The sequence below is a fragment of the Seriola aureovittata genome, chromosome 12 (genome assembly GCF_021018895.1).
Source record: "Seriola aureovittata isolate HTS-2021-v1 ecotype China chromosome 12, ASM2101889v1, whole genome shotgun sequence".
NCBI lineage: Eukaryota > Metazoa > Chordata > Actinopteri > Carangiformes > Carangidae > Seriola > Seriola aureovittata.
In genome coordinates, this window is record NC_079375.1 from 22,403,749 (window position 1) to 22,418,113 (window position 14,365).

Genomic DNA, 14,365 nt, shown 5'->3' on the forward strand with positions numbered 1-14,365 from the left:
CAGCAAACATGTTGGTTATTTACACATCCAGCAGATATGGGGCAACATTAGCATTCATTTGCAGTCGTGTTTCTGGTCTCCTGATGAATGCAAGTCCAACATTCACTGAATGTTTAGCTTTGTTTTTGATCACCAGCTCCTGAGGGAAATTTTTGGCTCTATAGCTGCAAAATGCTCCTATATTCACCAGCTAGTTGCTAACTTTTTTCCCCCTGCCATTTGGTGCTGGGCAAGTAGTGTACAAAGGGTTTATCAGACCCATGGCTACAAGTGACATTGATGAGAGCAGTGAGAGTGAACTATGACATAAAATTGAAACAATGAGCTAAAAGAGGCTAAAAAAAATCCTATTGTAATTATTTCGGCACATGATGTGATTGTGATATGAGTCATGATTTCAGTTGGAATGGTCAGTTTTGCATTTCATTTACCCTGAAGAAGATAAAATGATGATGATGTGATTTTTGTTGGGGCCTGTATGAAACAAGCTGGTTCCCTTACATCTGGAGAATATGATTTGTAGGCCAGGACATCTCTGTAGTAGCACAACGCTCCTTTTATTGTATGTTGTGACACATTTTATCTTGATCAAAAAACTGCAGCTCCTGCGATTTGGATATTGCACTTTGCCATTTTGCAATTTCAATAATATTTCGATTAATTGTTCAGCCCTAACACATAGTCATCAAAACAATTGTTCATGTAAAAATGTTGATTAGAGCACCTGTAAGGTCAACCCTAAAACATGTTTAAAGGGGCTTTGTAAGTTTTCTCCGCCGCTGAGCATGGTTTCTTGCTAGGAGTGGGAGGTGGTGATTGTCGTTTGAGCCTCAGCCATCCTTGCGTTTATGAGACGAGAGGTTATAATAAAACATATATGAACACCGCCGTGTCTTCAGGGCAGAGTGGAGGCTACAGTGAGTTGCTGTCGGAAAGTGTCTTCAGGGCAGAGTGGAGGCTACAGTGAGTTGCTGTCGGAAAGTGATGAGACTGGCTGGGGCTAGCTGGCTAACGTGCAAACTTCTGTAGAGGAAAACAAGAGAGTTAACATTGGTGTTGCTCTCCAACACTGGAGACAGCTCTTGTGGAGTAAAGGAAGGAAGTTTGATGCTGAACTTGCAACGTTTCTTCTAGACTCCTAAGTAAACTAGCTAACGTTAGCTATGTAGCCCTTACAAATAGCTTCTTTAAAATTCTACAAATCTTTCTCACAGTGGACATTTTGACTTGTCATAGCAGGAAAATCACAAATAACTTATCAATGGCTTCATTTCATTTAACAGTGACAATCTACCATGACAGATCCTTCATGCACAGTAGCATGGTGCTGTCACCAGAACATCCTATATGGTATGCTGCTGTCATTAATATTATTAGTCATGCCTCTGTGTAATGAGTCAAAATGCCCACTGTAAGAACGGTGTGTAGGCCTCTTTCAGGACACACACATTGACATGTCAGGGCAGGGAAAGCACAGGTGTAACTAATAACATTAATAATTGCTACATTCCATTCAGGTGTGCCAGTTCCAGGGTCCTGATATTGTACATGTTGACTCACTGCCAGAGGCTTAGTGGAACACTTCAATGGAGCTGAGCCATCATTAATATAATTAGTTCCACCTGTACTTCTCCTGCTCTGACAAGTCAAGACGTTTGCTGTGGGGAAAAAAGAGGCTTGTTTACAATGTCCTTTGATTTCTGAGTTTATTTATCTGTCCTACTGGTGTATTTCCTGGTTTTCTGTTGATTAGTGGCCAAACTTGAACAAGATAAAAGATCTAAAGCTATCTGAAACATCAAAGGTAAACATCCGTTTTGAGTGTCTGCCTCTCAGAATCAGAGTACAGGCTTCTCTGTAGATTTACTGTCATACAGGTAGAAATCCCTCATAAAAGACACAACAATACCAGTTATTCCACCAACAGTGGCCAGAATAGACTTGACTGTAGTGCGGCAAAGACCTGTGTTGTGTTTTTGAGTATGGGGCACGTCTCTGATCTTTCTTCTGGAAACACCTCATTACAAAATAGTACTGGGCATCGCTTGTTATTGGCATTAAATTTTAATCTGAGAGTATTTAATTGTGGATTTTTTTTTTTTTTTGGAGGGTGGTGCAGACTTAACCAGATGTTAAAATTCTTGCAGTGCACTGTTTCCTCCATGTCCTGTCTGTTTCTTCCAAGCAAGCTCTGCTGTTTTCTTCCCTTTTTTCTCTTGTTAAAACGTATCAGAATAAGCCTAGTCTTTGCTTTGCCTTTGCCTGTAATCCCTACAGTGCTTGTTACTACAATACCCTTCATTTAACTATTCAGTATTGTGGTTTCTTATTACTTTGGGAGGGTCTTCCTGTAGTGATGCTTGTTGTGGATATTTACTCCTGCGTCTCTCGGCTGCTGTGCATTGTTGTTCTTCAAAACAACCTTGTAAAACTGTTCAGGTATATTTATACAGTGTCTCCTCCACAGTAAGCAGTGCTGCTGCTGTCCCAGAACATAAAACATTAAAGTGTTTTTTTCACCTCTGAGTGTGGCAACACTTCTTTTTGAATAGTTTTTCCTTTCATAAATATAGTTTTTTCAAGACTGTGCCCATTATCCATTGTCAGAACAGATACAAACCCTTTTATGTTCTCATTCTTTATCCTAACCTCTTGCTTGCTATTGTACATTGTCTTATTCCCATAAATAAATGTAAGCTCTCTGTTAAACTAAGAAGAAAAAAGGGGGAGAAAAAAATACCCTTGAAGAAACTCCTACCTCACTCCACTCCTCATTGTCTGTTCCTCCTCTCAGCGTGCAAATGATATCACAATGATTTGCTGCCTTTAAATTAAATTTGTTTGTTTGCTTGTTTCGTTTCTCACCTGAGTCTTGATAATCTCTCTTCTCCGCCTGTGATCTGGCGGCCCAGCTCCGGCGTAGGCTTTCATCTTGCCTAATTGGTTCTGATGGTCTCTGTGGGGAATTTCAGGAGAGGGATGCTGCGGCGCTCGCCAGGCGCAGACGACGAAGAGGTACAACGCACTGCATGGGCTTAATGAAGGGTTAAAGCAGCAGATGAGAGGAGAGGGCAGGAGGTCTAACCGGTTGCTGCCAGGACCCCAAGCACTGGCCAAGGCGAGGAGGGGCGTTGGTGGCAACTGCGGGGTAAACTGTGGAGCATTATGATGCTTGTTAACATGTGGGATGCCTTTTGCTCACTTGCCTTCGTGTGTGGTGGTTTCTCTAATTTGTTTGTATCTGGTGGATGTTGTGTGAGGGTGTGCATGTGCAGGGTAGCATCTGTGCATGCTGCGTGCGTACAAGTGGACGGCATCTAGGCCGCCGTTCCCTATTTTCCGTGTGGTTTCATCTTGTCTGTCGGGGGACATGGGTTTCTGATGGTCTTCCACTTGAATACAGTTGGCCTGGTGCCCATAGCAACCCCTGTGACCTCGTTGTTTTTCTATGTCCCTCCCTCCCCCCCTCCCTCCCCCTCCATCGTGCCATCCTCTGCATTGTCTCGCCACACCTGAGGTCCCCAAGACACAGGCTGCTCCTGCCAGGTGTGTCCTTAATATCAACTGAGACAGAGATCCTGAGTGTGTGTACCATCCACACAAGTGCACATATATGCACCAGGTGGATGATTCTTATCCCATGCATGCGCTTCACATTGTTTTCTGTTCTTTATTGAATATCTGAACAAGCAGAACATCTAAGAAAATGTCCCATCACTTCACTCTCCGTACCCCCCCTCCCCTCCCTCGGAAGACTGTGATCACATTTGTGGCACAACTCTTCTATCTCCAAACCAAATATCACTGTCTCCACATCTGAAATGCACAGGCTTTGTACCGGGGAAGGTTATGTAGGTGTATATGGTTTTTTGAAAATGTCAAAATTCTGTTTGTTTTTCATTTTCGCGCTGTTTCCGTGCTTGTGCTTAGATATTCATATCAGGGCAAGGCAGCAGGGGCTTGCATCGCAAAATATCAGCCTGCCTGCTCGTCCGTCTGTCTGTCTGCCTGTCACTTTGCCCATCTGTGCATCTGTGCGACTGTCCAGCATGTCTGTCAGACTGTCTGCTTTGCCATTTTTTTTTCCCCCTCTCTGTTATTCTCCTCGTTGACTCTTGCCACGTGTCTGAAGAAATCACTCCCCTCCTCAGGCTTATGCTGTTTATCTCCCTCTGCGGCTGGATTTGTCTCATGGTTAGTGTGCGTGCGCTTACATGTGTTTGTGCCTGTCCACTCGCATGTAGACTTAGAGAGAGTGTGTGTGTGTGTGTGTGTGTGTGTGTGTGTGTTTGTGTGTTTGTGTGTGTGTTTGTGCGATTGCACGTCAATCTCTGTGCTTGTATAGGGCTACCGTGTGCCCACCTGTCAGTCAAACGTCTCTCGGCAGGGTATTAGCTATCTGTAAAGACAAGGTCATGGTGACTCAGACGTGCAGTAGCTGGTAGAGCTACTACTGAGCCTTCAAGGCAGCAGTATGATGGAGGTAGCCTTAAGGGAGATGTCCTTTTTATTCCAACTTGGATCTTATTTTTTTTCATTAGCTAAGTTGAATTAATTTCTTAAGTTGAGGAATACACAGCTAATAGAGATCATTCATTTATGACAGTTTACAGACCAACTTCATGGTTCCATCTTATCATACTGTTTCTGTGTGCACAATTTTCGTGTGCAATGACAGATTAATTCTGATGTGTCATTTTAAGTTTTACCGACATATAATGTGGCCAACTTTAAGCCTTAATACAATTTAAATGGGTTAGTTGTGAGTGAGTGCCAGGCTGTAAACATGTTTATGGCTGTGTTTAAAATTGGGCATTTTAACATGGGAGTCCATGGGGATTGACTTGCTTTTGGAGTCACCCCCAAGTGGCCATTTGAGGAACTGCAGTTTTTTGGTACTTATGTGTCGGCTTCATTTTCCAGCACTGGACGTTGCCACTTGGATAAAACATGTCAAAAGTCGGGTGACCATTCCCATGGAAACCCTGTATTCATGTTAAATGATGATTGATTCTATTGCTCAGAATTAAATAACACCAGGTTCATGTCGATACACTGAATATGCAACAAACTGGAGGTGGTTAACTTATCTTACCATGAAAGCTGAAAAGAGGAAAACAGTTATCCTGGCTCTTTACAAAGGAAACAAAATCCACAACCAGCACTGTTGTTATATCTGGTATGTTTAATCTGTGCCAAAGCATTTGAGTAAAAACGGTGTGTTGACATTATGGTGCTTATGTGTTGGACTATTTCTTGGCTTGGAGAAGCAACTTCCATTTCTACCATGTGTTATTTTTGTGCTTCGGTTTTTCTATGAATATATATACGAGAGGTAATATAGTGAGCTTTAGAGGTGGAGAGCTTATTTCCTTACCCCTGGACAGAGCCTGGCTGGCTGTCTTCCCCTGTTTGTAATCTTTTTGCTAAGCTAACCACCTCCTGCCATAGCTTCATAGTTATTATAGGGGCATGAGAGAGGTATCAATCATCACATTTAATTCTCAGCAGGAAACAGAATAAGCATTTCTCACAAAGATGAACTATTCCATAGCTGCATACAGATAAAGCAATGCTGACTCAAATATCACACGTACATTTTACACTCAAGCAAAACACATTTTAGTCTATAATCAGACAAACAACCCCCCCAAATGCAGAAATACTCTAACAGATGGTGGGTGTGTTGCATGCATATACACACAGACAGATTTGGCTACCTAAGCAGATGTGTCCACAAACACAAATGCACACACACACACACACACACACACACACACACGGAAACACGAGTTTCAAGAACTGTCGTCAGAAATGGCTTCAAAACGTGAGCTTCCACACATAGAAACTGGCAACCCAGCAGATGCGCACAAACACACGCAATCAGTGCAAGAAGGGAGCGAGTCACCCCCATGAGCGCACGGCGTCGCAGGGAACTGAGGGTCCTGTGTGTGCAAAAGTTGGATCTCAACCACATGAGCAGCGGGGGAAAGAGCGAGAGAGGGATGGAGGTGGAGAGTGAGGGAAAGAGAGGGGGAGCAGATGGGTCAGCCATCTGGTGGATGGAGAAAAAGCGAGGGAGATGAAAAGAAGAGGGAGGGTGCGCTGGAGAGAGAGAGAGAGAGGGTTGGAGGGAAGTGTGAGGAGGGGGTGTTGGTGTTGGTTGGGAGTTCATGGGAAATATTTTGTGTGAATGGAGTAGGAGTGTGTGTGTTGTGTCTGCGTGGGACTGTTTATCTGCAGCAGGGTCGATCAGGCGAGACTCAGGTACCAGTGGACAGTGCAGTTGAATTACTCTGGCACGCTGTTGAATACACTTATGTCACACACACACACACACACACACACACACACACACACGGATGGATGGTAAGTCAGCATCTATGTATTCACATAAATCTTGTGTACACAGCACCTTCATGTAATCTGTTACTCCTAATTACTTTCCCACAGTGTTTCTATAAAACCCTGTTGCCTGTGTAGTCATAGCCTATTACAGCTCTGTGTCATAGAGCTCCACTGCTGTCCAAAAACTATTAAAAACAACATGAATGAGACACACTGTTGGACTGGGTGACATATTGCTCACTGCCATGAACACGGACGCTGTAGTTTATTTTCAGTCAGTCCCACAGATTCTGCCCTGCTGCCACAAATACTCACTCGTGCACCAAATGTGTAGTGATACATAGCTGAAAACAGTCACTAACAACTGCACTGTTTACTTCTATTGATGCAGTGACAAACAGAGCTATGCATTATAGTAAGTGGCCCACATAATAGCACCAAGGAATTGTAGGAAAATAGATATTTCTTGAAGAGCTGCTGATTATGGTTAGCTAAGGGTAATGTAGCTTTATGCAAGAGAAAATGTTAGCATTACTGTTAGTGAAAAAAAGATGGACCAAACAAATAATTTAACCATATAATTATAAAAAATGAAAACTCACAAGTATTAATTGACTGCACTGTAAGTTCATTAACTTTGTTGATTTATTAAATCCTAAATAGATGTAAATATAAAAACATTTTTATTGCTTACTTAGTTCACATTTAGTTTGTGTGTAACACACTGTCCCATAAAGTCACATATACAAATGAGCAGATATCCAACTAGTTAAGCAGATACTTAAATTGTTGCATCATTGCAGAAGTTATCAATAAACGTATGTTCTTAGAAAAGCAACAATGTCCAGTATCATTTGAACCAGAACATGACAGAAGAAAATTAGATGCTATTTTTTGATTTATTTAATTTTCTATTTCAGTGTCAGATGGTTATGGTTTTATTAATTAGCATCTAGCTTTGATTTTTTTATTAAGGTAAAGTGACAGACAATCGAAACATTCGTTGAAGCATCATCGCTGTGGCGAGGGCGATCATTGTCATTAAATCACCAAAACCGCCAAAAGCGTCTGTGTGATTTTGAACCACCGAGGAGGTTCCTCTCTCTGCCCAGACCCTCTGGGGTGATCCATGGGGACGCTCAGGTGAAGTGGCAAAAAACACATCTGTACTCTGACATCAGTTCTATGAATTAATGATCTATGATTTAGGTTTTAAGAGTTAAATAAATTTAAACAGCAAAACTCAAAAAAAACAAGAAGCAGTGAAAAAAGTTGTGCAGAAAACTAAAAGGACAAGAACAAAAAGGTGCTCTGTGTTTTGGTGTATAAATCAGTATAAACAACCACTGTCCCACAGGATGAGCAACACAGTGAATGTGGAGGCACAGAGAGACCAAAGCTTAGAGGGGCTAGAATAACCCCCAGGTAGATTCTCTCAACAGCAGCACTCGTACTTTGGATCACTTCCCCCAGGAGATGTATTTTTCATCAGGATTGCAGCAAAAATTTACATTTTGACTTGTAAAATATATGTAATATGAAATGGAACTGACCAGCAGAAGTGAGAATAATTGTTGCCGCATCTGACCATCGAGCCCGCCCCTTCCACACAGGCACAGAGACATCAGAGCGGTGGCTCAGACCTCAACTGCTCTGCCCACTTTGGCCATATATATTTCTTATTTTTATTGTATTAGTATTAATGCCACTGGATTCTTTAATTTAATCTTTATTGTTAACATGATGGTTAATTTTGCATGTATGAGTTATTATTTAGACTTTGTTTGCTACAAAAAGCCACAGTCATGCACAAAGATATCTGTCCCAGCATGGAGGACTTTGCCAATGAAACATAGACTCATGGTGAAATGATCATCCCACCCTGGTTCTTGTCATTGACAGGTTTAAAGACTGAGACACTGAGACACAAGACAGAGGGACTCAAAAACGGTTGATTAAGGGTGCATCCATTCATGTACACAATTTCGCAATAATTAATTCTTTTTAATGTACTATTTTCCAAACCTTTTGAAAAGAGTGTGTACGGTGGTATTTACTGGCCATTCACAGCTAGCTTAGCGCCGGTGAACTTTGGAGTAACTGACATTTTCCTCCTCCTTTCTGAAGGAGGCTAACCATCTTGCAAACCTCCAGCCCCAGCGCTTAATCTTACGCATCCTGGACCAGTCTATTTACTGAACACACAAGACAAAATCAATAGCAGCTCCACCACCCAGCTCCTGGCAAGACGGCACACAAGCTTACCCCTCTAAATGTCAAAGTCACGGAGCATTAATGTGATTAGTACCTGTAATTATAAATAATGAATTTTAATTCACTACTTGTTAGTGAACAACACATTATTCAATCACGTGTTTCTGTGTGTTGTGTGCAGAGCTAGAGTCGAGAGGAAACTTGCTAGCGAGGAAATACAGTTTGTAACTACCACTAAAACTGTGGATTGTCATTTCCATGTTTCATTTTTATATATTTTTTTGTTTATGTAGAGACTAAACAAATGAAATTTTATGCTTTAAAAATAGTATTTTTTAAAATCAGGACTTGTCTTTAAACACAGAGGATGTACTAACATACACTTACACATTGAGCAAAAAACAAACAAAATCCACAAAGCCTGTGATCTACTAAGATGCAACCAAAGGCATGACACATGGTATGTTACACTTAATGACAGTGGCACAGCAAGAAGGGAAAGTAAAAGAAGATGAAACTGAGATAAGTAAGACGAGCGATAAAGAAATGATAAGTGACAGGACAGAGGAAAAAAAATATGGGAGGCAGATAGTTTGATGAGACAGAAAGAGAGCCAGACAGAACAAAAAGAAAGCGAGAGAAGGAGGCACAGGGGGTGATGATGTAAAATGGAATACCAGAAAACGTCTGGTAGGGCTGGAAAGATCAAAGAAATCACACTTCCAAAAGCCTAGATGTCAGAAAATGGAGACCAATTTAATGTGGATGGCAGGAAGCCTGGCTCCACCTGTAAATTACACTCTGTCAGCCGGAGCATCGCCGAAACAATGCCGGCCCCTGATGAAAGAGAAAGCGAACATGATGGGAAATGACATTACACGGAGCGACGACAGAGATTCCACTTTCACATTCCACCTTCAACTTTGTATTCCGCTCACGGAGTCCACTTTCATCACTGTATGAAAAACACTAATGCTATAATTATTGTTAATATGATCGCAGGTATGGACAATTTATCATTGTTAGCTGTTCAGCCTGTGCCAACTCAATTCTTAATTCAGCATGCAGGGTGGTGGGGGGGTGGGGGGGTGGGGGGGATTAACTGGCATGTAATTTGTTCAAACTTTATTTTCTCTCTGCTTGGATGGTTGATGATTATCATCATTACTGTGATTATCGCTCACTTGGCTCTTGTTGTGTTTGTTGTTCATCAGCACATCTTTTCTTGCATTCTTGTCCCAAGTGATGGTGCAGATGTAGTCTGGCTTTTTTTTCCCCCCTCTCCCCTTATATCATAACTCCTATGATATTTGCACAGGTGTGTGCATTATCTGTTGTCTTGGCTTTCCAGTGTAGTCGGGAAAAACTGAAGCGAAATCTTCACTTGGGGAACGTAGATCAGAAAGTGGGGATGCACAAAAGCCTTCTGTCAGCTGGGAGATTGACATTGAGCCTGTCCTCTTGAAGATGAGAGATGACATCAAATGTACACACACACACACACACACACACACACACACACACACACACACACACACACATTTATATCTGTATAAATGTATATGTATAAATGCATCCCCTAGCCCCTCACCCTTACATAACCTCTACCCGTACCCTTACACTAACCCTTAAAGCAAGTCTTAACCCTCAAACTGCCCTTTAAACTTATGGTTCACCTAGAAACACCACAGACCCCACAAGTATAGCGGCTTCCCAGTTTTCGGACCCCAGGATTATAGCAAATCACCACCCATTCAAATCACACTGGATACATTTCCAGGCATATTACACATTAACAATGCATAGTGAGACAATACTACAAAATTCAGTTTGAAATTCAGAGGACCTGTTCATTTATTTATAGTGGATGAAAGAGCTGCTCTCAAGGTACTCACTTTCCTTGTTTTTCTTAAAGTGTATAATGTATTTATCATGGTTTTCTTTTGTCTGGGTGCCTCGTGAACTACTCTGATATTAAAAAAAGAAATTTAATATGTTTTGATGATGTAAAATTTAGGTAACAAAAACAAAATACTAAAGCAGCATTATCCCATTATCCTGAAAACTACATGTCTTCAAACAAATTTGACTCAGTCAAGCCAACATCATTTTACAGCGGCTTCACAAAGACACCTGAACTTTTTTCACATTTCATTGTGTTGCTCCTTTAATTGCAAATGGATAAAACTGCCATTATTGTCCAGTCGTCTACACTCAGCAAGCCTTAATGACAAAGTAAAAACATGTTTTTGGACATTTTTGTAAATCTATTAAAAATCAAACACTGAAATCTTCCATTTATAGAAGAAGTCAGATCCTTAATTCAGTAGTTTGTAGAAGTGCCCGTGGCAGCAATTACAGCTTCGAGTCTTCTTGGGTAAGTCTCTAAAAGCTTTGCACACCGGGATTTTGAGCAATTTATCCCATTCTTTCCGACAGATCCTCTCAAGCATCATCATACTTGTTGGAAACTGTCCGTGAACTGCCATCTTCTGAACTGGGCTTTGTCTTGGCCACTCAAGGACAGTCGGAGACTTCTCTTGAAACCACTCAGTGTTTTCTTGCTGAGTGCTTTGGGTCAGTGTTGCGTTAAAAGGTGAACCATCACCCCAGCCTCGGGTGTCAGGAGCAGGTTTTCTTCAAGAACATCTCTCTATTTGGCTGCATTCATCCATCCCTCAACTCTGACCAGTCTACCTATATCATAGCGTGATGCTGCCTCCACCATGCTTCATCATAGGGTTGATAGTAGCCAGTGTCTGTTATTTGCCAGGAGTTCTGCCCAAGGATTAAAGTTTTGTCTCGTCAGACCAGAGAATCTTTTTCCTCATGTTATCCGAGTCCTTTAAATGCTGTGGGCTGTCACATGCCTTTTACTCAAAGAGGCTGATTGATTCAGAAAGGCCTGATTGGTGGAGGGCTGCTGAAGTGGTCGTCCTTCCGGCAGGTTCTCCCAGTTCTGCAGAGGACTGCAAACTCTGAGGCTCTGTTGGCGTGAGAGTTGGGTTCTTGGTCACCACCCTGACCAGGCCCTTCTTACCCAATTATTCAGTTTGGCTGGATGGCCAACTCTAGGAAAACTCCTGGTGGATCCAAACCATTTCACAAATATTGAGGCCACTATGCTCCTGGGAACGTTCAAACCTGTAGAAACGGGTTTACACCAGTTTTACTGTGGACTTCATAGCTTTGTTTTTTTCCTGACATGCAGTGTGCATTTTGGCACGTTCATATACGCAGGTGTGTTTCTAAACTATGTCAAATCAATTCAGTCTCCCACAGGTGAGCTCCAGTTGTACACACATCTCAAGGATAATTAAAGCAAAGAAGATGCAGCTGACCACAGTTTGGAGTTTCACAGCAAAGAGTCTGAATACTTTTCTAAAAGTTTAGAGAAACAAAATGTACCACTTTTGTGTGACCATGGATGGTCAGGAGTCAGTATGCTAAATACAAAGTTCGCATTATCGAACAGCATCCAAACCCTCTTTCCCCGAGCCCTTCATGGCTTTGGAATTTGAAGGTCTGGAAATTTCTGAAATTGAAAATCTTACAATGAAACTCACAATACACAGTGATTGACCAGGGGTGTGCTGGTGAGAAGTGAGTTAAAATTTGAATATTTTTTCCACAAATTGTGGATGGGAAACATGATTATGCAGAGTATGGATTTAGTAGGAACACAAGGATTTAATGAAGATTAATTAAAATGAAAATGATTTAATATATGGAGTAGAGGTTTGTGGACGTTGCATTTCCCTTTTTTCCAAAGAGCCTAGTTTTGTGATTTGCAAATGGCAGTACATATAGTTTTCTGCTGCTAAAACTTGGCGTAAAATGATTGAAAAGATTCGGTAAAAGTCGTGTTTCAACAGAATTTTGACTGTAATTCAACTTGTCTCGGGATGTTGTTGACATATTTCTTCACTGAACAGAAACTGTTGAAAAGTCAAACCTTTGCACAAACAAAAAGCATTGCACAGAATTCCTCGTAAGGTGCCTCAACAGTAGTGGGAGCTTGTCTTTGGCTGGGCCGTAACAGCAGGGCCAACCTTATGAATGCGAATGGCACTGACTGACTGATTGACTGAGTGATGAAGTTACACAATTGGTCAGCAGGTCAAGTGTTAGGAGTTTCCCATGGTTGTTTTCAGTTTCTATTACATCGTCAGGGTGTGTTTACAGGCAGTGTTACCTGTGAACTCCCTTGTTGCCAGATCAACTGACTTTTCAGACCCCTGTAGTGACTTTTTTTTTTTTTTGACAAACCTTATATACTTTCCTTAGAAGAAAATCACCAGTACTGCCAAGAGAGCACTGGTTCAGGCTATCCCTCTGCAGAGACATCTCAGTGCTGAGCATATAGCGGCTGACATGAATGAGATTCTAACTTTCTCTCTGAGTCATCATTTCACCGGTAAATATAGCCAAGTGTATGGTGATTTTTGTCAGGCGACTTTGCGGTTATAAAATCAGGATTTTAGCTGTGCAGACAGAGCAGCGGCTTGGAAAAGGCTTGGAAGTGACTGTTGGTTAATGTGTAGTCTTAATTGGCTGCGTTTCAGTCACTATTTTAAACTTGTTGCACAATAGAAACAGAAAAACATGTCAATGAGAACAGTTTTATTAGGAATTGAGCCTTCAGCCTCGTACTGTATGTCAGCATAGAGAGTAGGAGAGCAAATAGATAAAGGGCTGAAACTGGATGATATTAGGCAGAATGCAAATACATCGCACTCCAGCTATTTACTAGGTTTTGACGAAGCCTCGGTTTCTTACAGTCCAGATTAGTTTATATTATAGTCTCAAATAGATTTTTGCATAATGCACCCTTAAGTAAAGTAGAACAAGACTAAAGTTCACCATCTTCACTCTTTCACCTACGTCAGGCCAAAAAAACAGCAGCTGCATCTTGACAGGCTCAGGCGCATTTGACAGGAAACCTCTTCTGTTGTTTGGGCAGTGCTCCTGGAGGCCAGGCTGTGAAGCCTTCCTTACCATGGGAGCTGGTTGTGAGCTGGCCAGCAGAGAGGCAACAGAAGCCACAGTCGCTGGCATGACTCCTGCACAGGCACTGGCCTGGAGCTGCTGGAAGATGAAGGACAGGTGGCCTTCGAAGGAGCCGAGCAACTGAGAAGTGATGCCAATGCCAAGATTTAGCAAATATTTGACATCAAAGAGTGAGTCCAGAAAAAGTGTATATCTGGATATTCAGTTACAATAAATCCTGAGATGGCGATCTGCAAGGTCAGTTAAAAAATTGGGTTTTGGGAATATAGCATAACTATCTGCGATAACGTCTCATTTATCAACAGTCGCCATGTGTAATGGGGATGTTTTGAATATAAGGCTTTCTTCCAACAACCTTGTCAAACTCGCTGCTTTACAAAATAGCTTTGTACACTCATTTGGCACTTTATTAGATACAGCAAGTTAAAACTAATGCAGTCTAATAAAGCAGTCCTGCAATAAATCTTCCCTTCATGAAGGTTATATTGTTTGTATTGAAATTGTTTTAGAGAGGAACTGACTCAACCGTATGATAATTTTGGAGAATGTATTTTACAGAAAGGTGTTTATGTTATTTAGTCAACCCTCATTTGTATTAAATGGGACAAGATAGTAGAAACACGTTAACTGCATCACAAACTGTAGCCTCCAAAATGACCATAAAGTTGATTCAACACCTCTCAGCTGAAACAAGAGCCTGACATTATAGCCGTCACAAAAGTAGGATTTATTTCAGGAGAGTTGTATTAAACTGCATTATACTGATCCTCATTAACATGCATTGTCCCTATCA